Below are 24,771 nucleotides of genomic sequence, written 5' to 3'. Positions count from 1 at the left end.
ATGTGTTATTTTTTCCACAACATTGTAGACCCTGTGGTCAGGGACTTTGTCATATTTAGCTATATACTCTCATGGTCACCCAGTACAATGCTTTGAACACTGCAAGGCATCATTTAACATGTTTAATTAAAATATGATCCAAAAGACTTAGCACAGCATATGTCAATATACAAAGCACAAAATAGAATGTTTCCCAGTCTTGAAGTGTTTTTAAAGTTTGACCTTGATTTTCAGCAGATGTCTTGAGCAAAGGAGGAGAAGAACAAGATTTGGTTGCTGCAATTATCTCTCTTAATGAAAAATAAAATATAAATTTAATATTCCTTACCTTTTCCTTATTTTCCTCTATGGTCTTTCATAGCTATTTGTTGTTTACCAGTGAGCTAATAATAATGCCACAGGTCTGATTTTTTTCTTGGTCTTCAACACCAGGGTGAAATTCTGTCCAATTCTTTGACCAATTGAGGACAGACTCACCCAATTCAAAGAAATCTATCAGTGCCAACTACACAAACTGACAGTTAGGAAAATTGATTTAATTATTCACGATATTTTTATAGCAAAGTGCAACAGTAAACACTTCTCTCAATAGTTAAAACAGCTAAATAGCATTTTAATATTATCTTCAATTATGTCAACAATCAATTTCTTCTGATTATATGCATTTTCAATTTAAATATGATTATAACTGTGGAAATTTGATCCATAGTTGGTTGAATCCATGCATGCACAACATACAGATTTATTAATGGGGGATGACTGTACCTTATTTTTACTTGTAAATTCTTTGCATTATACTGATTATTAATCAGTGCCTATAAAATGCACTCAAAAAAAGGTCGGTAAATTTTATGAAGGTGATTTAAAATAAAACATTTAAAATAGCTCTTTTACTACATCTTAATTAATGGGTTATTATAGTCCAAGACAGACAAAGTTTAACCTGTAAAATGCACACAATTAATGACTAATATACTAACTGTTAATAAATTTGCACCTCTTTAATCAACTTAAAAATGGTTCTTTGGAGTCTACTATAGGCACAGAGAAAGAAACTTTCTAGAACCATTATCTGTGGATGAAAACATATATAAGGGCCTGTTGACTCTGAATAAGCTGCTTTGTAACTTTAGTTCTACCTGTAACTGCAATTTCCTTTGACAGTGAAACCTAATACATGTACAGTTTCTGTTAGTTAGAATGTTGCTGTCTTTGAGGAGGTCATGATTATGCCTACCCCAAGTACTTTTTGACTATTTTTTGACTCTTTTCAAAAATAGACAAGACACCGCACTGTCAGTTACCTATTACACTATTTATTACTCTCAATCTAAAGACTGTTATAAATGTCTAACTCTGTGTCTTCTTTCATTAAATAATAATTCATCTTATTTGGCTTCTTTTGAATATGTAGGTGTGAATATCAGCAGTTCTCATGGAAATTCCAGTCCAATAAGCTTAAAATTGGCTATCAAATCAGCTATTAGAGGAATAATACTATTAGGTAATGAATAAATAAGCTAAAATTCTGTGATATAGAGTATTATTTCCATTTTTATATCCTTCATTAATTCTGTTAGGAAGACCGAATAAAAGTAAAAAGCACACATTTATGATTTCAAATTGTTATAGTTATTAGAGTTGGAAAATGTCTATGAATTTATATTTTCCAACTAATATTTTATTTTTTCTAACGACAGTAACTGTGTAAAAATATATGTTTTTAAAAGATAGAATGTAATATATGAACAGATGTTGAGTTTTTATCACTCAATATATTCACTGGGATGATCACTTGACAAAAACAATGTATAGAAGGTATAAACACTGTGTTGTATCTGCACTGAATGGCTTTAAAAATGGTTTACAATAGAGATACATCATAAACATAATTTTTAAATGCTAATTAAGATATGCTTTATATTTCAGAAATCTAAAATTCTGCCAAACTTTTTTCTATTTTCCTATTGTAGTTTCTTCTTTTATGGAAGTAGAAATTGCTATGTTACATGTTTCAAAGGGTTATGCTCTTATACAATATCTTGCATCATATTTTCCTGAATCAACTAATGTCTATGTTTAAAATTTCCATCAACATAATTCACAGCAAAAGTGTGTTTTTACCTCTGAAGAGTTTCTCCATGAAATATCTGAAAAGATAAATGTTGACAGAGGTGAGAAACTTTTATATGCCCCTTGCTGAAATGAAAAAGTATGACATGGGGTTGTTTCTTCCAATTCTGTCTCTGAATAGTTTCACAATTTTATTATAATTCAAAAAATAAACCTGCAGGGAAATCTATGTGTTGCACTGAATTATAAAATACATGATCACTTAACTTCAGTAGAGTTGCTTTATTAAGAAATTTCTTTCATACTTCAAGACTTCAAATGATATTATATATTTAAGTAGGTCAGAATATTTTAAAATGTTCTTAAAATACTAAACTATAATTTCTTTCAAAAGAGCATCTAAAAGAAATTCAACATTGAAATATTGATTAAATAAATTCAGCTTTTTTATTGGTATAACATAGTAATCTAAAGAATTTTATTGATTATGTTGAAAGGCAAAAACAAATTTCCATAAAATGTATTTCATTTAAAAAAAAATTATTGCAATTTTGAAAACAAAAAGTGACTTGAAAAAAATTTAATCACATGGATTCTTTTTATTGCTTTTATTCATACAGTTTTTGAATTATTAGTATTTAAAACATTAGCAGTATGATACATATTTGTACATTGATATTGTACAGGAGACAGGGAGCAAGACCATCCCTAAGAAAAAGAAATGCAAAAAGCAAAATGGCTATCTGAGAAGGCCTTACAAATAGCTGTGAAAAGAAAAGAAGTGAAAAGCAAAGGAGAAAAGGAAAGATATACCCATTCAAATACAGTGTCCCAAAGAATAGCAAGGAGAGATAAGCAAGCCTTTCTCAGTGATCAGTGCAAAGAAATAGAGGAAAACAATAGAATGGGAGAGACTAGAGATCTCTTCAAGAAAATTAGAGATACCAAGGGAACATTTCATGCAAAGATGGGCTCGACAAAGGACAGAAATAATATGAACCTAAGAGAAGCAGAAGATGTTAAGAAGAGGTGGCAGGAATACACAGAAGTACTGTACAGAAAAGATATTCATGATCCAGATAATCACGATGGTGTTATCACTCACCCAGAGCTAGACATCCTGGAATGTGAAGTCAAGTGGGACTTAGGAAGCATCACTACGAACACAGCTAGTGGAGGTGATGGAACTCCAGTTGAGCTATTTCAAATTCCAAGAGATGATGCTTTGAAAGTGTTGCACTCAATATGCCAGCAAATTTGGAAAACTCAGCAGTGGCCACGGGACTGGAAAAAGTCAGTTTTCATTCCAATCCCAAAGAAAGGCAATGCCAAAGAATGCTCAAACTACTGCACAATTGCACTCATCTCACACGCTAGTAAAATAATGCTCAAAATTCTCCAAGCCACGCTTCAACAATACATAAACCATGAACTTCCAGATGTTCAAGCTGGCTTTAGAAAAGGCAGAGGAACCAGAGATCAAATTGCCAACATCCACTGGATCATTGAAAAAGCAAGAGAATTCCAGAAAAACATCAAAACATCTATTTCTGCTTTATTGACTATGACAAAGCCTTTGACTGTGTGGATCCCAATAAACTGTGGAAAATTCTGAAAGAGATGGAAATGTCAGATCACCTGACCTGCCTCTTGAGAAACCTGTATGCAGGTCAGGAAGCAACAGTTAGACCTGGACATGGAACAACAGACTGGTTCCAAATAGGAAAAGCAGTATGTAAAGGCTGTATATTGTCACTGTGATTATTTAACTTATATGCAGAGTACATCATGAAAAATGCTGGGCTGGAAGAAGCACAATCTGGAATCAAGATTGCAGGGAGAAATATCAATAACCTCAGATATGCAGATGACACCCCTCTATGGCAGAAAGTGAAGAACTAAAGAGCCTCTTGATGAAAGTGAAAGAGGAGAGTGAAAAAGTTGCCTTAAAGCTCAACATTCAGAAAACTAAGATCATGGCATCCGGTCCCATCACTTCATGGTAAATAGATGGGGAAACAATGGAAACGGTGGCTGAGTTTATTTTTGGGGGGCTCCAAAATCACTGCAGATGGTGACTGCAGCCATGAAATAAAAAGACACTTATTCCTTGGAAGAAAAGTTATGACCAACCTGGACAGCATATTAAAAAGCAGAGACGTTACTTTCCCAACTAAGGTTCGTCTCACCAAGGCTATAGTTTTTCCAGTAGTCATGTATGGATGTGAGAGTTGGAATATAAAGAAAGCTGAGCACAGAAGAATTGATGCTTTTGAATTGTGGTGTTAGAGGAGACTCTTGAGAGTCTCTTGGACTGCAAGGAGATCCAACCAGTCCATTCTAAGGAAATCAGTCCTGAATGTTCAGTCGTGTCCGACTCTTCAAGACTCCATGGACTGCAGCCTACCAGGCTCTTCCTCCATGCTCTTCCTCCAGGCTGGAGTACTGGAGTGGGTTGCCATTGTCTTCTCCGAAATAAAAATGAAATAAGCTTAAAAAATAAGCTAGAGTTTTTAAAGCATAGAAATAAAAGGGAATGGGATAGAAAGAATAGAAGAACATTTAAACATTCATTTAGCCAGGTGTATTCATTCGGATTATCACTTGACGGAGAAAACGCATAGGGATACATTTGGGCTCTGATTAGATATACATCTTTCTATTAATTCAGATTCTAACTCTAATCAATTTTATTGCATATTACCTGCCTTAATTTATACTTATGATACATTTGGAGTCAGAGCATCCATTTAACTTGTAGGAATTTAATTATATAAGATAATATATTCACTTTTCATTATTCTGCTAGTGGTTTAACAATGCAGACTCAATGGTGCTTGCAAAGGAGACAGGAGGAAAATTGCTTGATAAAAACACAATGTTCTTCTGTCTGCTTCTGTGCCTGCTTCCTCTCTGGTTCCTTTCCTCCCTTCTTTATCCCTCCTTCCCTTTCTTCCTTCCTTACAAATCTCAGTGGTAGGCAACAATTTAACAACATTTCAAATGCCATATGTATCACTTATTTTGTGAAAAGGTGCATTTAAAGATGAAAACATGAAATCTCATTACAGATTAATGCTAACAGATGAACTTTTGCAGTAGATATTCATGTAGAGAGCACTAACCTTAAATACTGATTAAGCAAAAATATCCCTATTCTTGTCATTAGTAGACCTGTATCACAAAAGTTTTATTCAGTTATTACTATTATTGCTATATAATGGATTTTGTTCCCTCAAATTCATACGTTGAAGCGCAAAGTCTCAATATGTCTGGAAATAGGGCCTTTAAGGAGGTTACCATCCTTTTAAACTGATATTTACTACAATTAATGTTTTATTCTTTGCTATCTTGATATTCATTTTATCCCCCACTACTCAGAAAACACCATCTTCTCCAACTATATGCTTAAAACTGTTTGTAGCAGGTGCTTAAACAGACTGTGATTTGGGGTCTTTTGGACCTAAGGACAGTCTTTGCTGACAGCCAGTAAAGGAAAAGGACCTCAGTACTACAGCTTCAAGGTACTACTTTCTTTCAAAACCTGAGTGAGGATGGGAGCAAATTCTTCCCAGTGCCTCCGAGCAAGAACCCAGGCTGGCTGAAGCCTTCATTTTGATATTTTGAAATCTGGAACAGAGAAACCTGTCAAGTGAACCCAGACTTTTCACAGATGAACTGTGAAATGTTAAATTTGTGCTGTTTTAAGTTGCTCAACTTACGGTCTTTATAACGGCATAGGTACAAACTATTACAAGTGGGTAAAGGTGCTGTCAGCCTGACCCATCTATGAGAAAGCTGCCTATCAATCATCTCCTCCAGGTAGGGGCCATTATGGTTGTTGCTTACATCTACTTTTGTCATTAGGGTTTACAAAATGGTGATTCTTCCAATTCAATCATTTCTTCTGCATTTGTTGGCTAGAGTTCTTCTCTAAAAAACTTTATCAAAAATTTAGCTACCCTAAAATAAAGTTTATACATGAAACAGAGACTAAATGCCTATGTTTTTCCTTCTTTATTAGGTTTTCAAAATCAACTGAGATGTTGATTTCACCAATCTAAGGCAACTAAGTAGATTTTTTTGTATGATTAAAAGTCAAGGATTGTTATTTATTTCAACCACATTGCTGCCAGTTTCTTCATTGTACTTCAACAGTCTCATACGAGGACAATGCAAACCCCTTCAAGATGGATCCTGTTTCTTTTTGTCAAGACTCCATTATTCTATGATAGTATTATTTTCTGGTACTCCAGATTATACAAGGTTTATCTTGTGCATTTTATGCCTTGGGCATTGCATTGTCCATGCCCCCAATAATCTCCTGTTTCTTCAGAGCTTTTAGAGGCCAGAGATTGGGCATTTAGGAGTGGTTTTGTAATTGCTTCAAGGTCATTTCAGTAAACAGTGATTGTTCACATTGTTCTTTAGAAATAAAAGATAAATTATAAGTTTATAATACATTTACAGTTCAAAGGTTAAGAGTGCTATACTTAACTACTTTGACTTTTATGCTTGTTTCTTTCAATAAATTTTAATGTTTCTAAAAACATTACTATAATTTATTACTGATTTTATTTATCTGATAATTCACATTATTATAATAAGATTGTTAAATTTGCTTTAAGATTTCTTTGCAGGTGTTCTGTTTGGTTTGTTTTTTGGTTCTTAGAATTTATCCCTCTTGGGAAATATAGTCAAAATGCTGTATCTTAAAGTATTATATTCTTCACTAAATGGGTATGTTATCAAATTCATATAAAGTTAATTCATGATTTTTGTTATTTTTAAATTTAGGGGTCATGGTTTTTATATATGTGTTAATTTTGTTTTTAAGTTTACACACTTTCCAAGTTAGAAAAAGGTCATTCTGAGAAAAAAATAATTGATTGTAAATTAATTATAACAGGGAAGGAAAATCAATGCAAATATTCCCAAAGTGGATTCACCTCCAAAATTATTTATTTGGGAAACCGTAGATAGAAACTGTGTATAGATGCTAGATTTTACTCACTATCCCAAGCCAGAAATCTAGGAACCAGTTTTCTCATTCCTGCATGAAAAATTTAGCAGTTGTATCAATATTATAGTTTTAATATTAACTACTCCTCTCCAATCCCAGTATCATCACACTACTGCAGATCATCCTGACTTTTCCTGGATAGCTATAATAGTCAATTATCTGGGCTACCTAGCTCCATCTGACTGCATACCCATTAGTGTTAAGAAGACGGGGAAGGACTTTTAAAAATACAAATGGACAAGTCATTCACCTGCTCCAGAGTATTCAGAGGCTTCTCCATGCTCCTAAGCTAAAATGTCATCAGTTCTTCTTTTGGTAGATGTGTTATCTTATAAATATCTTGTTTGTAATCTTGGAAAATAAACCATAAGCCTCATGAATACTGTGTGTGATAGGGTAGAAATGTGTGGAGAATCAAATGTGATTAAAAAGTGAACATATTTTCTATGACTAAAGTTCATAATTTCATCAAACTGTCCTTGACTTCTTGTAGCTGATTTTGTTTACTAATATTGTTTACTTCTGTATAAGACCAAATATATCAGCTATTTATATAGCTGATTAAATTACTAGTAAATTACTAGTATGGACTTGTGGAGAAGGCAAAACAATTGAGTACCTTTGCTCTTTCTGTACATTAAATGGAGCTTCCCAGGTGGCACTAGTGGTAAAGGACCCACATTCCAATCAAAGAGACATAAGAGATGCATTCAAACCCTGGGTTGGGAAGGTCTCCTGGAGAAGGGCATGGCAACCCACTCCAGTGTTCTTGCCTGGAGAATCCCATGGACAGAGGAGCCTGTTGGGCTACTGTTCATAGGTTCTCAAAGAGTCAGACATGATTAAAGCAACATAGCACATGCATGTACATTAAATTTGTTAACATTCTCACTCTTCTATCTTTATTTAGGACTTGTCCCTTGGGTAAACTTAAGAATTTAGAGATAAAATTTTTAAGTCTAAATTATTGCTTAATTTTTAAGATGTAAATATTATATATTAATATAAATAATACTTATGTAAAAATTAATACATAATTTGTGTCACTGTTCATATTTCTAAAGAATCTGAAATACTCAACATGTTAAACATAAACCAAGCTCTGATACTGCTAACTGTCTAACAAGATTAAATAGGAAAAATATCAGAAGAAAAACTGGCCACTGTCCATATTCCAGGAACAGATATTTTTCTTGTTGTTTTTTTCAAATTTATTTATTTTTAACTGAAAGATAATTCCTTTACAATATTGCTTTGGTTTCTGTGATACATAAATATTTTTACTTTAGGAATTTTTTTTTAAAAAAAAGGAATGAAAAAAATGGGAAGGTAAGAAAGAGAGAAGGAAGGAACGAAAGGAAGAGAAAGAATATTAAGAAAATTATATACATTTCAATTTGAATGATTACCACTAAGAAAGGAAAGGAGACTGCATACACATACACACACACACATATATATTATATTGTCATATATATGTGGTCTATAATAGGTAGTGTTAAAAATTAGGTGGGTTAAAAGTAAGAAAATTATAATTGTTAGTTTCCCTGGGATAATCTAAGCTTACTTTCATGGTCCCAACATCCTGTCTAGCTAATGTTACTTTTGTTCTGAAGGTGTACATGGCACAAACAATAAATCACATGGTCACATGTCATACAATTACCTAAAAGGCAGTAAAATACATTGTAAACTTATTTTCTATTTAGAACAATCACAAAATATATTGCTTGATTTCTACTAATCCATTGTAAAATTTCCTATTACACTGTTCTAAGACTATAATTTTGAAGTGAGAAAATAATATTTTTCTCAGTGAAGTTGGTGATTATAATCTTTTATAATTATATCTAATTGAAACTCAAGTATCCTAAATATATCTTCAAATTTAAATGATTGCTCACAGTTACTTTTAAAACCTTACAAGTGTTAAAATCCGTTAATTTTTTTTTATAATCTTTCTACTTTTTTGTAACCTCAAAATACAAGTTAAGCCAAATGGGATTAAACACAAGTACTGAGAATGGAAACAACTTCCCACCTTAGTTATTACAGTTATTCTGTCTACTTTGGATTACAGCTGTTTTGAAAATGGATGGTAGAATTAATTTATGTGGGAAAACTATAAGGTGATTAAAACACATTAGTAGGCATAAATGTTATTATGGAATGTGATGAATCACAACTGATATAAAAGAACAGAGAGGGCTTTGGACACTACTTCACTCTTCAGTTCAGTTCAGTCGCTCAGTCATGTCTAACTCTTTGTGACCCCATGGACTACAGCACACCAGGCTTCTCTATCCATCACCAACTCCCAGAGTTTACTCATACTCATGCCCATTGAGTCAGTGATGCCATCCAACCATTTCATCCTCTGTCACCCCCTTCTCTCCTGCCTTCAATCTTTCCCAGCATCAGGGTCTTTTCAAATGAGTCAGTTCTTCGCATCAGGTGGCCAAAGCATTGTAGTTTCAGCTTCAGTATCAGTCCTTCCAATGAATATTCAAGATTGGTTTCCTTTAGGATGGACTGGTTGGATCTCCTTGCTGCCCAAGGGACTCTCAAGAGTCTTCTTCAACACCACAGCTCAAAAGCTTCAGTTCTTCAGTGCTCACTTTTCTTTACAGTCCAACTCTCACATCCATACATGACTACTAGAAAGATCATATCCTTGACTAGATGGACCTTTGTTGGCAAAGTAATGTCTCTGCTTTTTAGCATGCTGTCTAGGTTGGTCATATCTGGGTTTGTCTCTCTTAGGAGTTAAGATGCCTGGAGTCTATCTCTATAACTCTTTAAAACCATGGAATAATATAACACAGAAAACAGAATAAATTTTGTCTTTTCCTTACCTCATTTTTTTTCTGCTTGAAGTACTATCTAAAATTTATTGTTTTTCAATTGATTTAAGATACAGAAAATAGAAATAAAGAAATAAAACACCAAAATAAATTTGAAAGTTATTTCAAAGGTAGTCCTACCAGTCATATTTCAGATAAATTTTAACATGTTTTTTATCAGTTCAGAATCTAATTCTAGTTATACAATTCTCAGCAATATATCCTAGATGAGAATGGAAAGGTGTGGAGCAAAAGACAATCACATTCATTGTTGTTTAGTTGCTCAGTCATGTGTGACTCTATGACCCCATGGAATGCTTAGCTTGCCAGGCTCCATTATCCATGGGATTTTCCTGGCAAGAAGGCTGGTGTGGGTGGCCATTTCCTTTTGCAGGGAGTAAGCCAAAGAACAACACTAAATTAATAAATGTCCTGAGTGTTGTATTATAGGGATATCGGTTCCTAATGATGATAATGATAATGGTAGTAATTTAAGCTACTGCCACTATTAATCATTGCTTTTGATAATAGAATAAGATAGACAGCTTAATAAAGTTATACTATCTTCTGTTTTTACACACACGCAACAGAATTAAGAGGTCAGCCTGATTGTTGTACTTTTTTCTTTTTAAGTTTGTTCAATTGTGGAACTTTATAGTTTTTCATTTATTGTTGTAAAACTATGGGCAACTTGATAACTTTTTTTAAAACTTATGTATTTTTCAAGGATACATTCAAGGATAATGACTTTACAGAATTGTGTTGGTTTCTGCCAAACATCAACATGAATCAGCCATAGATATACATATGTCTCTTCTCACTTGAACCTACCTCCTTTCTCCCTCCATCCCATCCCTCTAGGTCTTTAGTTATTATGCATTATTTTTTCTTCCTTCAAATTTAAAATGCTTTTAAATTTTTGTCATTATTCTCACAGGCCAAACATTTCACCAACGTATGTCTATCTGTGGATATCTTTTAAATTATGTTGCCTGGAATATTGTGAGCTCTTACACTATACACAGAAGTTATTTTAATCAAAACTGGAAAAAATTTTTCTATCCCTATAGAAGGTAAAAGAAATTACTTCCCAAAGATGCTCATGTTCTAATCTCCCAAATTTGTATATATGCTACCTTAACATGGCAAAATGGAGTATGAAGATATGATTAAATCAAGGGTCTTAAAATGGGAATTATCCTGAATTATCCTGAATTATTATCAGGATAATATCCTGAATTATCCAGGCTGACATAATATAATTATAATAATTTTTGCAAGAGAAAGGGAAAAAGGTTAGAATTAAAGAAGATACTATGACAAAAGCAGATGAAAAAAAAAGTAGAGCTCAGAGAAGAAAGAGGTTGAAAAACTTACAGTGTTTGACACCGAGGATCTAAGAAGGGCCCCTGAGCCAAGGGATATAGATGGCCTCTAGAAGCTGGAACAGACAAGAGATGACTACTACTCTAAAGCCTTCAGAAGAAATGTAACCCTATCAGTTCCTTGATTTTAGCCACATAAAACCCCATTTGGGATTTCTGAAATTCAGACTGCAAGATAATAAATCTATGTTGTTTTAAGCCACTAAGTTTCTGGTAATTGGTAGCAGTAAGAAACTAGTACAAAGAAAGTCTTTGATCACTACTTTTGGTTTTGCTTTGCTCTCTTCATAGTTGCTACTTAAATTTATATTTGGTCTAAGGATTTTGAATTTTTATAGCTTGCTTTGGTTTTGGCAAAAGGTTTAGAAGTATGCCTCTACAATGATTATTTCATTTACTATGGTACAGGTTATGATTTTTAAATTTATGTGTCTTTCTCAAATTAGGTTCCTGTCAGTACTACCTTACTGCACCATGTCCTATTTCATCCTACCCCACTCTTTGTGTTGGCTTATGCTTTATAAAGATTAAAATAATGAACCTACTGAGAATATCAACCTTCTGAATTTTTCTTTTGGTCTTCTTTCTTCTCTCTCTGAGTTTGCTCAGTGAATCAGTGTTTTCTGACCTCCAATGTGTTTTCACCATTGGTCCTTAATTGGTTGTTTTCATTACTCATTGTCACAAAGGATGCCAATCTAACCTTAGTGATTTTTAAATATCAGGTATATGGACTCTTTTAGTCCCCTATTCTGTCTGGTGATTGGGTAGTTGACTTTTGTCAATTTCCCCACAGCTGAAGAGCAGTGTGGCATATTTTCAGTTTGGTATGCCCCTGTTGTTATTTCTTTTATAAACCAGAGGAGAACATGAGAATATTAACTACAAATATATATTATATTACCTCATATATAATGCCTGATTTATAAAAATACTGCTTAATTGAAACTTTGTGCCATGCTTAGTCAATCAGTCATATCCAACTCTTTGTGACCCTATGGACTGTAGCCCACGAGGCTCCTCTGTCCATGGGGATTCTCCAGGCAAGAACACTAGAGCGGGTTGCCATGCCCTCCTCTAGGGGATCTTCCCAACCCAGGGATCAAACTGAGGTCTCTCACATTGCAGGCGGATTCTTTACCATCTGAGTCACCAGAGAAGCCCTGTGTACCATTTTCTTTTGTACATGGAAACTGTGTATCATTCTATAATCTGAATATCCAGACTGTTATATTACTTAGAACATCATTTGATTTAAGATATTTACAGTGAGAATGCAGGAAGCAATTTGCCATGCAATTTTGTCTGACAGCCATTAAGGATCAAGCCCAGAATCTAGCTTTAGTTGTTGTTGCTCAGTTGCTAAGTTGTGTCTGACTCTTTGTAGGCCCATGAACTGCAGCATGCCAGGCTTCCCTGTCCTTCACTATCTCCCAGAGTTTTCTCAAACTCATGTCCATCAAGTCAGTGATGCTATGCAACCATCTCATCCTCTATCATCCCCTTCTCCTCCTGCCTTCAATCTTTCCCAGTATCAGGTTCTTTTCTAATGAGTAGGCTGTTCACATCAGGTGGCCAAAATATTGGAGCTTCAGCTTCAGCATCAGTCCTTCAAATGAATATTCAGGACTGATTTCCTTGAGGATTGACTGGTTTGATCTCTTTGCAGTCCGAGGGACTCTCAAGAGTCTTCTCCAACACTACAGTTCAAAAGCATCAATTCTTTGATGCTCAGCTTTCTTTATGGTCCATCTGTCACATCCATACATGACTACTAGAAACCTTTTACAATGCTTTAAAATTCATTATTAAACAAATTACAGACTTCATAGGCTTCTGTGGAACTGATCTGTGAACTTATAAATATTTTTCTGTAATGTTCTTTTGGGAAGATTCATTTTTAGATAAATTTGATTCATAAATTAATCTTTTCAATGCATAGAATTTTAAGCGTGATTCCTTGATCATGGCTGATTTATGTAGGTTATATGATAATTCTTATTTAATTAGGATATTTTCATCTTAATGAGAACATACACCCAGCCACACACAAAAAAAGAAAAAATAAATAAAATGGACGTATTTTATCAGTACCAGGCATGTGAACTTAATTCAAATATATGCATATCATTAGCTGACAATTTAATCATTGATAAGTTGCTTATCCTATGTAATCAGTAATTACATAAATCACTGAATGGCTGTGGAGATACATGTCCTGCAAACATACACATATAATCTCAGACTCAAAATGAATTTTTATTTGAGACATCCAAAAGCTTTGTAGTAATAAACCACTGTGATTTAGTTTCTTTTTCTTTTTAATTATAGTAACTAGTGTTACTTTCACTAATAACACCCATCTCTATGACAAATAAAATTTCCATAATTGGGACATGAGGATTAATTTCATCAATTATCATGACAGTTTTTTTTTTTATTTATTTATTTATTTATTTATTTATTTATTTATTTTATTTTTTTTATAAATTTATTTATTTTAGTTGGGGGCTGATTACTTTACAATATTGTAATAGTTTTTGCCATACATTGACATGAATCAGCCATGGGTTTACATGTGTTCCCCTTCCTGGACCCCCCACCCACCTCCCTCCCCATCCCATCCTTCTGAATCATCCCATTGCCCCGGCCCTGAGCCCTTGTCACATGCATCGAACATGGAATGGTGTTCTGTTTCACATATGATAATATACATGTTTCAATGCTATTCTCCCAGAACGTCCCACCCTCACCTTCTCCCTCAGAGTCCATAAAATTGTTCCATGCGTCTGTGTCTCTTATTCTGTCTCGCATATAGGGTTATTGTTACCATCTTTCAAATTCCATATATATGCATTAGTATACTGTATTGGTGTTTTTCTTTCTGGCTTACTTCACTCTGTATAATGGGCTCCAGTTTCATCCATCTCAGTAGAACCGATTCAAATGTATTTTTTTTAATGGCTGAGTAATATTCCATTGTGTATATGTACCACAGCTTCCTTATCCATTCGTCTGCTGATGGACATCTAGGTTGCTTCCATGTCCTGGCTATTGTAAACAGTGCTGCGATGAACATTGGGGTACACGCGTCTCTTTCAATACTGGTTTCCTCGGCGTATATGCCCAGCAGTGGGATTGCTGGGTCATATGGCAGTTCTATTCCCAGTTTTTTAAGGAATCTCCACACTGTTCTCCATAGTGGCTGTACTAGTTTGCATTCCCACCAACAGTGTAAGAGGGTTCCCTTTTCTCCACACCCTCTCCAGCATTTATTGCTTGTAGACTTTTGGATAGCAGCCATTCTGACTGGTGTGAAATGATACCTCATTGTGGTTTTGATTTGCATTTCTCTAATAATGAGTGATGTTGAGCATCTTTTCATGTGTTTGTTAGCCATCTGTATGTCTTCTTTGGAGAAATGTCTGTTTAGTTCTTTGGCCCATTTTTTGATTGGGTCGTTTATTTTTCGGGAATTCAGCTGCAGAAGTTGCTTGTATATTTTTGATATTAATTGTTTGTTGCTTCATTTGCTATTATTTTCTCCCATTCTGAAGGCTGTCTTTTCACCTTGTTTATAGTTTCCTTTGTTGTGCAAAAGCTTTTAATTTTAATTAGGTCCCATTTGTTTATTTTTGCTTTTATTTCCAATATTCTGGGAGGTGGGTCATGGAGGATCCTGCTGTGATTTATGTCGGAGAGTGTTTTGCCTATGTTTTCCTCTAGGAGTTTTATTGTTTCTGGTCTTACGTTTAGATCTTTAATCCATTTTGAGTTTATTTTTGTGTACGGTGTTAGGAAGTGTTCTAGTTTCATTCTTTTACAAGTGGTTGACCAGTTTTCCCAGCACCACTTGTTAAAGAGATTGTCTTTTCTCCATTGTATATTCTTGCCTCCTTTGTCGAAGATAAGGTGTCCATATGTGCGTGGGTTTATCTCTGGGCTTTCTATTTTGTTCCATTGATCCATATTTCTATCTTTGTGCCAGTACCATACTGTCTTGATGACTGTGGCTTTGTAGTAGAGCCTGAAGTCAGGCAGGTTGATTCCTCCAGTTCCATTCTTCTTCCTCAAGATTGCTTTGGCTATTCGAGGTTTCTTATATTTCCATACAAATTGTGAGATGATTTATTCTAGTTCTGTGAAAAATACCATTGGTAGCTTGATAGGGATTGCATTGAATCTATAGATTGCTTTGGGTAGTATACTCATTTTCACTATATTAATTCTTCCAATCCATGAACACGGTATATTTCTCCATCTGTTTGTGTCCTCTTTGATTTCTTTCATCAGCGTTTTATAGTTTTCTATATATAAGTCTTTTGTTTCTTTAGGTAGATATATTCCTAAGTATTTTATTCTTTTTGATGCAATGGTGAATGGTATTGTTTCCTTAATTTCTCTTTCTGTTTTCTCAATATTGGAGTATAGGAATGCAAGGGATTTCTGTGTGTTAATTTTATATCCTGCAACTTTACTATATTCATTGATCAACTCTAGTAATTTTCTAGTAGAGTCTTTAGGGTTTTCTATGTAGAGGATCATATCATGACAGTTTAACTTGCTTTTGAAAAAATTGAATTTTTTTAATCATTTACAAATCTTTGTTGTTATAATATGTAGTTATTTGAGATTTACTTCCTCCAAAACCTATTTTAATTTTCTCATTACATTTTTTCACTTTTTCAAAATTGTGGTTATGTGTATAAAGGTTAAAGCTTGCAATGAATTTATTTCATAAATTTTTGCCATATATTTCTAAAGATGATTCCCCATTCTCTCTTTAAACTTTTTGCAAAACCGTCATTTTCATTAGTTTTATAACAATAGTAATCTACAAAATAGAATGCAGGAGACAGTTGAATCTTTAATAATAATTTAAGCACCTTGCAGGAAAAATAGCCACAAAAACAAGGTTTCCATTCACAAGATGTATAATTTACAGAGAAAGAGATAAATTTTACATTCCAAGGAGCTAGGATTTATGCACCTGGACCACCATGTTTATTCCTGGGTCTATAGAATAGGGACAATTATGTGATGATAAAAGTGTTTTTCTACCCAAATATAAATTAACTTTTGAAAAATCAGAAGGCGGAAGATAATCTAAGTCACCATGACTTGGGTTTTAAAGATGATAGCTCCCTTAAAGGAAACTAAAAACATTACCTACCTTCCTGAATTTATACCTTATGTCAGAAATTATTACAATAATCTAATATAAGTCCAGAGAAGTTGTAGAAAACCTGAAAGCAGAGTTGTTTTTTTTTAACGTTTTTTTTTTTTTTTTTACTTGTATGATATGTAGAAAGGATCTTAAATTTCTTAGGAGATATCCATGTTTGATGTGTTTCCTGAAACAGAATAATGATTGCTGAGGGCTTTCTCTACATGTGAATCTTGGGACAAAATTTCAATGACCAAAATATTACAACAGTAGCAGAAATTCTTAGGAGGTTTGAAAACCTGAAGAAGACTAAAGGCATTGTGCAGAGTGAGGGAACTTCATGCATGGAGGTCATATTGGTAACTGTGGACATTATGCCATGTCATAAAACTGAGATCGGGCAGGAACCCTGACAAAGAGGTGTAAGCCAGGGGATAGAGTACAGCACTTGGATGAGTGATCCTGTGTTTCTCTCCTGGGACAATACATATTGCTGTTGTTCAGTCATTAAGTCATGTCCAACTCTTTGTGACCCCATGGATTGCATCACACCTTCATTATGTCCCGGAGTTTGCTGAAACTCATGTCCATTGAATCAGTGATGCCATCGAACCATCTCATCCTCTGATAATACATAAATTACTGCAAATAATCAGACTGGTAAAAGATTAGAGAAGTGAACCCTAAACATGGAGGAATATTTATTCAAAATTAGGTTTTTTAAAAAAGAATGAAATTGGCAAGATTAATTTTTCTATCACAAGTAGAAATAGAAGCTTGCTGTTCACTTTCAAGGAAAACCATTAGATATCACGGTAATCCAAGTCTATGCCCCGACCAGTAACGCTGAAGAAGCTGAACTTGAACGGTTCTATGAAGACCTACAAGGCCTTTCAGAACTAACACCCCCAAAAAATGTCCTTTTCATTATAGGGGACAGGAATGCAAAAGTAGGAAGTCAGGAAACACCTGAAGTAACAGGCAAACTTGGCCTTGGAGTACAGAATGAAGCAGGGAAAAGGCTAATAGAGTTTTGCCAAGAGAATGCACTGGTCATAGCAAACACCCTCTTCCAACAACACAAGACTCTACACATGGACATCACCAGATGATCAACACCGAAATCAGATTGATTATATTCTTTGCAGCCAAAGATGGAGAAGCTCTATACAATCAGCAAACACAAGACCGGGAGCTGACTGTGGCTCAGATCATGAACTCCTTATTGCCAAATTCAGACTTAAATTGAAGAAAGTAGGGAAAACCACTAGACCATTCAGGTATGACCTAAATCAAATCCCTTACGATTATACAGTGAAATTGAGAAATAGATTTAAGAGACTAGGCCTGATGAAATATGGAGAAGGTTCATGAATTGTACAGGAGACAGGGATCAAGAACATCCCCAAGAAAAAGAAATGCAAAAAGCAAATTGGCTGTTGGAGGAAGCCTTACAAAGAGCTGAGAAAAGAAGAGAAGCAAAAAGCAAAGGAGAAAAGGAAAGATACTCCCATTTGAATGCAGAGTTCCAAAGAATAGCAAGGAGAGAAGAAAGCCTTCCTCAGTGATCAGTGCAAAGAAATAGAAGAAAACAATAGAATGGGAAAGACTAGAGATCTGGTCAAGAAAATTAGAGATGCCAAGGAACATTTCATGTAAAGATGGGCTCAATAAAGAACAGAAATGGTATGGACCTAACAGAAGCAGAAGATATTAAGAAGAGGTGGCAAGAATACACAAAAGAACTGTACAAAAAACATCTTCATGACTCAGATGATCACGATGGTGTGTGTGATCACTCCCCTAGAGCCAGACATCTTGAAATGTGAAGTCAAGTGAGCCTTGGGAGGCATCAGTATGAACAAAGCTAGTGGAGGTGATGGAATTCCAGTTCAGCTATTTCAAATCCTAAAAGATGATGCTGTGAAAGTGCTGCACTCAAGATGTCAGCAAATTTTGAAAACTCAGCAGTGGCCACAGGACTGGAAAAGGTCAGTTTTCATTCCTATCCCAAAGAAAGGCAATGTCAAAGAATGCTCAAATTACTGCACAATTGCACTCATCTCATACAATACTAAAGTGATGCTCAAAATTCTCCAAGCCAGAATTCAGCAATACGTGAACTGTGAACATCCAGATTTTCCAGCTGGTTTTAGAAAAGGCAGAGGAACCAGAGTTCAAATTGCCAACATATGCTGGATCATCAAAAAAGCAAGAGAGCTCCAGAAAAAACATTTATTTCTGCTTTATTGACTATGCCAAAGCCTTTGACTGTGTGGATCCCGATAAACTGTGGAATATTCTGAATGAGATAGGAATACCAGACCACCTGACCTGCCTCTTGAGAAAGCTGTATGCAGGTCAGGAAGCAACAGTTAGAATTGGACAAGGAACAACAGACTGGTTCCAAATAGGAAAAGGAGCATGTCAAGGCTGTATATTGTCACCTTGCTTATTTACCTTATATGCAGAGGGCATCATGAGAAATGCTGGGCTGGAAGAAGCACAAGCTGGGATCAAGATTGCCAGGAGAAATATCAATAACCTCAGATATGCAGATGACACAACCCTTATGGCAGAAAGTGAAGAAGAACTAAAGAGCCTCTTGATGAAAGTGAAAGAGGAGAGTGAAAAAGATGGCTTAAAGCTCAACATTCAGAAAACTAAGATTTATGGCATCTGGTCCCATCACTTCACGGCAGTAGATAGGGAAACAGTGCAAACAGTGCCAGACTTTATTTTTGGGGGCTCCAAAATCACTGCAGGTGGTGATTGCAGCCATGAAATTAAAAGATGCTTACTCTTTGGAAGGAAAGTTATGACCAACCTAGATAGCATATTTAAAAACAGAGACATTAATTTGCCAACAAAGGTCCGTCTAGTCAATGCTATGGTTTTTCCAGTGGTCATATATGGATGTAAGAGTTGGACTATAAAGAAAGCTGAGTGCCGAAGAATTGATGCTTTTGAACCCTGGTGTTGGAGAAGACTCTTGAGAGTCCCTTGGACTGCAAGAAGATCCAACCAGTCCATGCTAAAGGAGATCAGTCCTGAGTGTTCATTGGAGACTGATGTTGAAGCTGAAACTCCAATACTTTGGCCACCTGATGTGAAGAGCTGACTCATTATAAAAAACCCTGATGCTGGGAAAGATTGAAGGCAGGAGTAGCAGGGGATGACAGAGGATGAGATGGTTGGATGACGTCACCGACTCAATGGAGATTAGTTTCAGTAGACTCCCTGAGTTGTGGGGAGGCCTCGCGTGCTGTAGTCCATGGGGTTGTGAAGAATCGGTAATGACTGAACACTGAACTGAACTCATCATTTATATGTTTTATATAAAAATGTAGGTATTTTTACTTTGAATTTTGTTATTTAACATGTGCACTTATTGTGGTTTCTCTTGTTCTAATATTTATTCCAATTGTTTACTGTATGCTTGAGACTCACCATGTAGACTAATTTTATTTTTAAATTTTTGTTGGATTACTTGAATTTTCTTCGTTATGTACTGCTTAAAGTTAAAAGTATATATCGTGTATATTGACTTCAATGCTGAAAGAAAGTGAAACAAGTTTTAGATATATATTTCTCAGAATACCCAGATAATAAAAGTGCTATCATGGATGCTATTTGGATTTTGTAAAATAAATAAAATAATAATAGATAAATTTATTGAAATAAAGCTAAAGTTTTAATATTTCAAAAATTAGAAACATGTTAAATATCAAATAAATAATAATTTAAATAACAATTCTGAACATATATGATTATTTTAATAAATTTAGTAGGAACTTAAACTAATCCAAAATTATGCAAAAAATTTTTTAAAATATATTTATTTTTGATTGGAGGATAATTGCTTTACAATATTGTTTTGGTTTCTGGCCATACATTAACATAAATCAGTCATAGGTGAACCTATGTCCCCTCCTTTTTGACGCTCCCTCCCACCCCTTCCCATCCCATCCTCTAGGTTGTCACAGAGCACCAGGTTGAGCTTCCTGTGTTACACAGAAACTTCCTACTAGCTATCTATTTTACATATGGTAATGTATATGTTTCAAATCTACTCTTTCAATTTTTCCCATCCTTTCCTTCCCCTACTATGTCTATGAGTCTGTTCTCTATGTCTGTGTCTCTATTCCTATCCTGTAAGTAGATTCATCAGTATCATTTTTCTAGATTTCATATATATGTGTTAATATACAATATTTAATTTTCTCTTTCTGACTGTCTTCACTCTGTATAATAGGCTCTAGGAAAAAAAATTCATAGAGAGATGAAAATGATATAACAGTATTTGTTATATTTAAAAATGTTAACAATATAGGAAGAAAGATTCCCATATAATATTAAGAAAACCTAGACACAAAGTCATATATATACACACACATATATATGTATATTTTATATCAATTACATAAATGAAATCTCTCAAATGAACTGACCCTCTAATAAGCAAAAACTGGCAAAAACTACGCTAAAATAATACTTTGGATTATTTTGTGCTGTAGGATTATGTGTATATTTATTTGCATTTTTAAACTCATTTTAAAAGACACTCTGTGTCTTTTAAATATCTGAGATTAAAGCCTATAGCTATAGAATGAGGCAGAAACAATGTCAAGACAAAGACGGCATGGTGCATCCTCTTTGATTTTGAAGGTCCAACAACAGAACAGGATTTATGAGGACTTTATTCCACGCACCTCCCATTCTATGGAGCATGGCATTATACCATCTATGCACAACCAGGGAAAGTCCCTGCTGCCAGGGTGCCTTGTTCTCCACTGCCTCACCTCTCAGCTATCTGCAAGGCAAGCTGTGGAAAGGTACTATTCCAAATCCTGCTGGAAGCCCTCTTCAAAAATACCTCTACTGCTTCTTCAACCTCATTTTCTGGGTATACTCCACTTCCTGGACCTTCTGGGTATACTCCACTTCTCAGACCTTCTGAGTGTGTTCTGCATCCAGTTCAGCTTTGAAGGTTTCAAATTCATTCCTCTTATTTTTCTTGTAATTTTCCAATTATTGAGACTGCTTTTGTTTTATTTTTCTATTGCCCACATACATCTTCTAGATTTAGCAGGAGGTTTTCTATCTCCTAAAAACTAGTCTTCTACATACGGGAGGCTATTTATCTCACACTCATCTCACACGCTAGCAAAGTAATGCTGAAAATTCTCTAATGAGACTTCAAAAGAACGTGAACTGAGAACTTCCACATGTTCAAGATGGATTTAGAAAAGGCAGAGGAACCAGAGATCAAATTGCCAACATCCGCTGGATCATCAAAAAAGCAAGAGAGTTCCATAAAAAACATCTGCATTATTGACTATGCCAAAGCCTTTGACTGTGTGGATCACCACAAACTGTGGAAAATTCTTAAAGAGATGGGAATACCAGACCACCTTACCTTCTTCCTGAGAAACTTGTATGTAGGTCAAGATGCAACAGTTAGAATCGGACATGGAGCGATGGACTGGTTCCAAATTGGGAAAGGAACATGTCAAGGCAGTATATCATCACCTTGCTTATTTAACTTACATACAGAGTACATCATGCAAAATTCTGGGATGGATGAAGCACTAGGTGGAATCAAGATTGCTGGGAGAAATATCAATAACCTCAGATATACAGATGACACCACCTTTATGGCAGGAAACAAAGAGGAACTAAAGAGCCCTTTGATGACTTTGAAAGAGGAGAGTGAAAACACTGGCTTAAAACTCAACATTCAGAAAACTAAGATCGTGGCACGCAGTCCCATCATATCAAGGCAAGCGGATGGGGAAACAATGGGAACAGTGACAGACTTTATTTTCTTGGGCTCCAGAATCACTGCAGATGGTTTCTACAGCCATAAAATTAAGAGATGCTTGCCCCTTGGAAGAAAAGCTATGACCAATCTAGATAGCGTATTGAAAAGCAGAGACATTACATTACCGACAAAGGTCTGTCTAGCCAAAGCTATGATTTTTCCAGTAGTCATGTAAGGATGTGAGAGTTGGACTGTAAAGGAAGCTGAGCACCAAAGAATTGATGCTTTTGAACTGTGGTGTTGGAGAAGACTCTTGAGAGTGGACTCTTGCATGGAGATCCAACCAGTCAATCCTAAAGGAAATCAGTCCTGAATATTCATTGGAAGGACTGATGCTAAAGCTGAAGCTCCAATACTTTGGCCACCTGATGCAAAGAAATGACTCTTTGGAAAAGACCCTGATGCCAGGAAAGATGGAGGGCAGGAGGAGGAGAGGATGACAGAGGATGAGGTGGTTGGATGGCATCACTGACTCAATGGACATGAGTTTGAGCAAGTTCCGTGAGTTGGTTATGGACAGGGAAGCTTTGTGTGCTGCAGTCCATGAGGTCACAAAGAGTCAGACACAACTGAGCGACTGAGCTGAACTCAAAAAGGAGAGATCTGCTGTCATAAATTCTAAACCTGGTATTAAATCTAGAAGTTGCTGAAGCTATACCTCTAACTCTCTTGGGCCTGTCTTTTTCTTCCAGTGTGCTGAAAGTATAACCACCTTGCTATCCATCAGGTCTTTAGCACCAGCACATTCTTTGGTTTTGCTGTGAAGTGCAGCCACTGTATCTTCATGTGTGCTCAGTTCCTCAGTCATGTCAGACTCTGCGACCTCATGGAATGTAGCCTGCCCAGCTCCTCCTGTTCATGGGATTCTCTGGGCAAGAATACTGGAAAGAATTGCCATTTCCTCCTCCAAGGGATCTTCGACTCAGGGATCAAACCTGCATCTCCTGTGGCTCCTGCACTGGCAGAAGGATTTTTTACCACTGAAGCACCTGGGAAACCCACATGTATCTTCATACCTGCTAAGTAATTCTACTCCAGCAGAGTACTTTGGCAAATGTGGAATATTTTGGGGCCTTTTTTTTTTTTTTTTGCAGTTGTTGGAAAGCTTTCTGAATTATTCTAGTTAAGAAGAATTATAGAAAGATTGTTATAAGCTAATTCAAGATTTTATCCAAGTTCTTTAATCTTAATATACTACTATTCTCAATGACATATTTTAATATTTTAAAGCAATTAGACAGTTTAACTCACGCAAGTTCTGATATTTGATAAAATAATGTATTCACAGTTCTCCTTTATCTTCTTTACTTTCATCATGCTTAGATTCCCGTGCAGTATTGCTTATATCTCTTAGAACACTCTTATTTTGATATTCTGCCTATTCAAAGGTCTCTTAATGAGATAAAGAAATATTCTAACAAAAAACGCTTTGCTTTGTAAAGTGCAATTATCTCCCTTCTCTGGAGGACTTCATGATTTGGAATCCTTTCTAAAATCTGTCACCTTTGTTTCATTCATAATATTATAGAATTTCCAAGTACCTTAAAGATAATGGGAGCTTTGTGAATTTGAATCTCTGAACACTCTCCAAGGAAAAATTGAAGATCAATAAAGTTAGATAAGAAAATCTTGCATAGTTAATATTAACAGCATAGCTGGCCACAGAAAATACCATATGCCTTAAATTTACTTAAATGGTACAGAATCACCCAAGACCACAGAGTGTGTTTAATGCCTGTACTTAAGTGGAGCCCAAACCTGAATGGAGGGTCACAGGAAACTGTGATGATCATAGGAGAGTACTGTAGGGTTTAGGAGAGATAGTGACAGATAACACCTGTGTGTATGTGTGTGTGTGTGTGCGCGCGCGTGTGTGAAATTTTCATCAATGTTAAAAGTGAACTCAGTTCAGTTCAGTTCAGTTCAGTTGCTCAGTCATGTCCGACTCTGCGACCTCATGAATCACAGCATGCCAGGCCTCCCTGTCTGTCACCAACTCCTGGAGCTTACCCAAACCCATGTCCATTGACTCAGTGATGCCATCCAACCATCTCATCCTCTGTTGTCCCCTTCTCCTCCTACCCCCAATCCTTCCCAGCATCAGGGTCTTTTCCAATGAGTCAACTCTTCGCATGAGGTGGCCAAAGTATTGGAGTTTCAGCTTCAACATTAGTCCTTCCAATGGACAACCAGGACTGATCTTTTTTAGGATGGACTGGTTGAATCTTCTTACAGTTCAAGGGACTCTCAAGAGTTTTCTCCAACACCACAGTTCAAAAGCATCAAGTCTTCTGCACTCAGCTTTCTTCACCATCCAACTCTCACATCCATACATGACTACTGGAAAAACCATAGCCTTGACTAGACGGACATTTGTTGGCAGAGTAATGTCTCTGCTTTTAAATATGCTATCTATGTTGGTCATAACCTTCCTTCCAAGGAGTAAGCATCTTTTA

The 24,771-nt window shown here is 35.5% G+C and overlaps 1 protein-coding gene and 1 pseudogene across 1 annotated transcript in view; both read right to left on the bottom strand.

Moving 5' to 3' along the window:
- Nucleotides 1-24,771, bottom strand: part of LOC145522953 (uncharacterized) — a 252,008-nt gene that overhangs the window by 68,978 nt on the left and 158,259 nt on the right. The gene's annotated exons all lie outside the window — the stretch shown is intronic.
- LOC145538340 (dysbindin-like) overlaps nt 21,297-24,771 on the bottom strand; it is a 58,178-nt pseudogene continuing 54,703 nt past the window's right edge.

The sequence above is a fragment of the Giraffa tippelskirchi genome, chromosome 2 (genome assembly GCF_054371585.1).
Source record: "Giraffa tippelskirchi isolate mGirTip1 chromosome 2, T2T-mGirTip1v1.2.pri, whole genome shotgun sequence".
NCBI classification, from domain to species: domain Eukaryota; kingdom Metazoa; phylum Chordata; class Mammalia; order Artiodactyla; family Giraffidae; genus Giraffa; species Giraffa tippelskirchi.
This window is presented reverse-complemented; position numbering and strand designations above follow the sequence as displayed.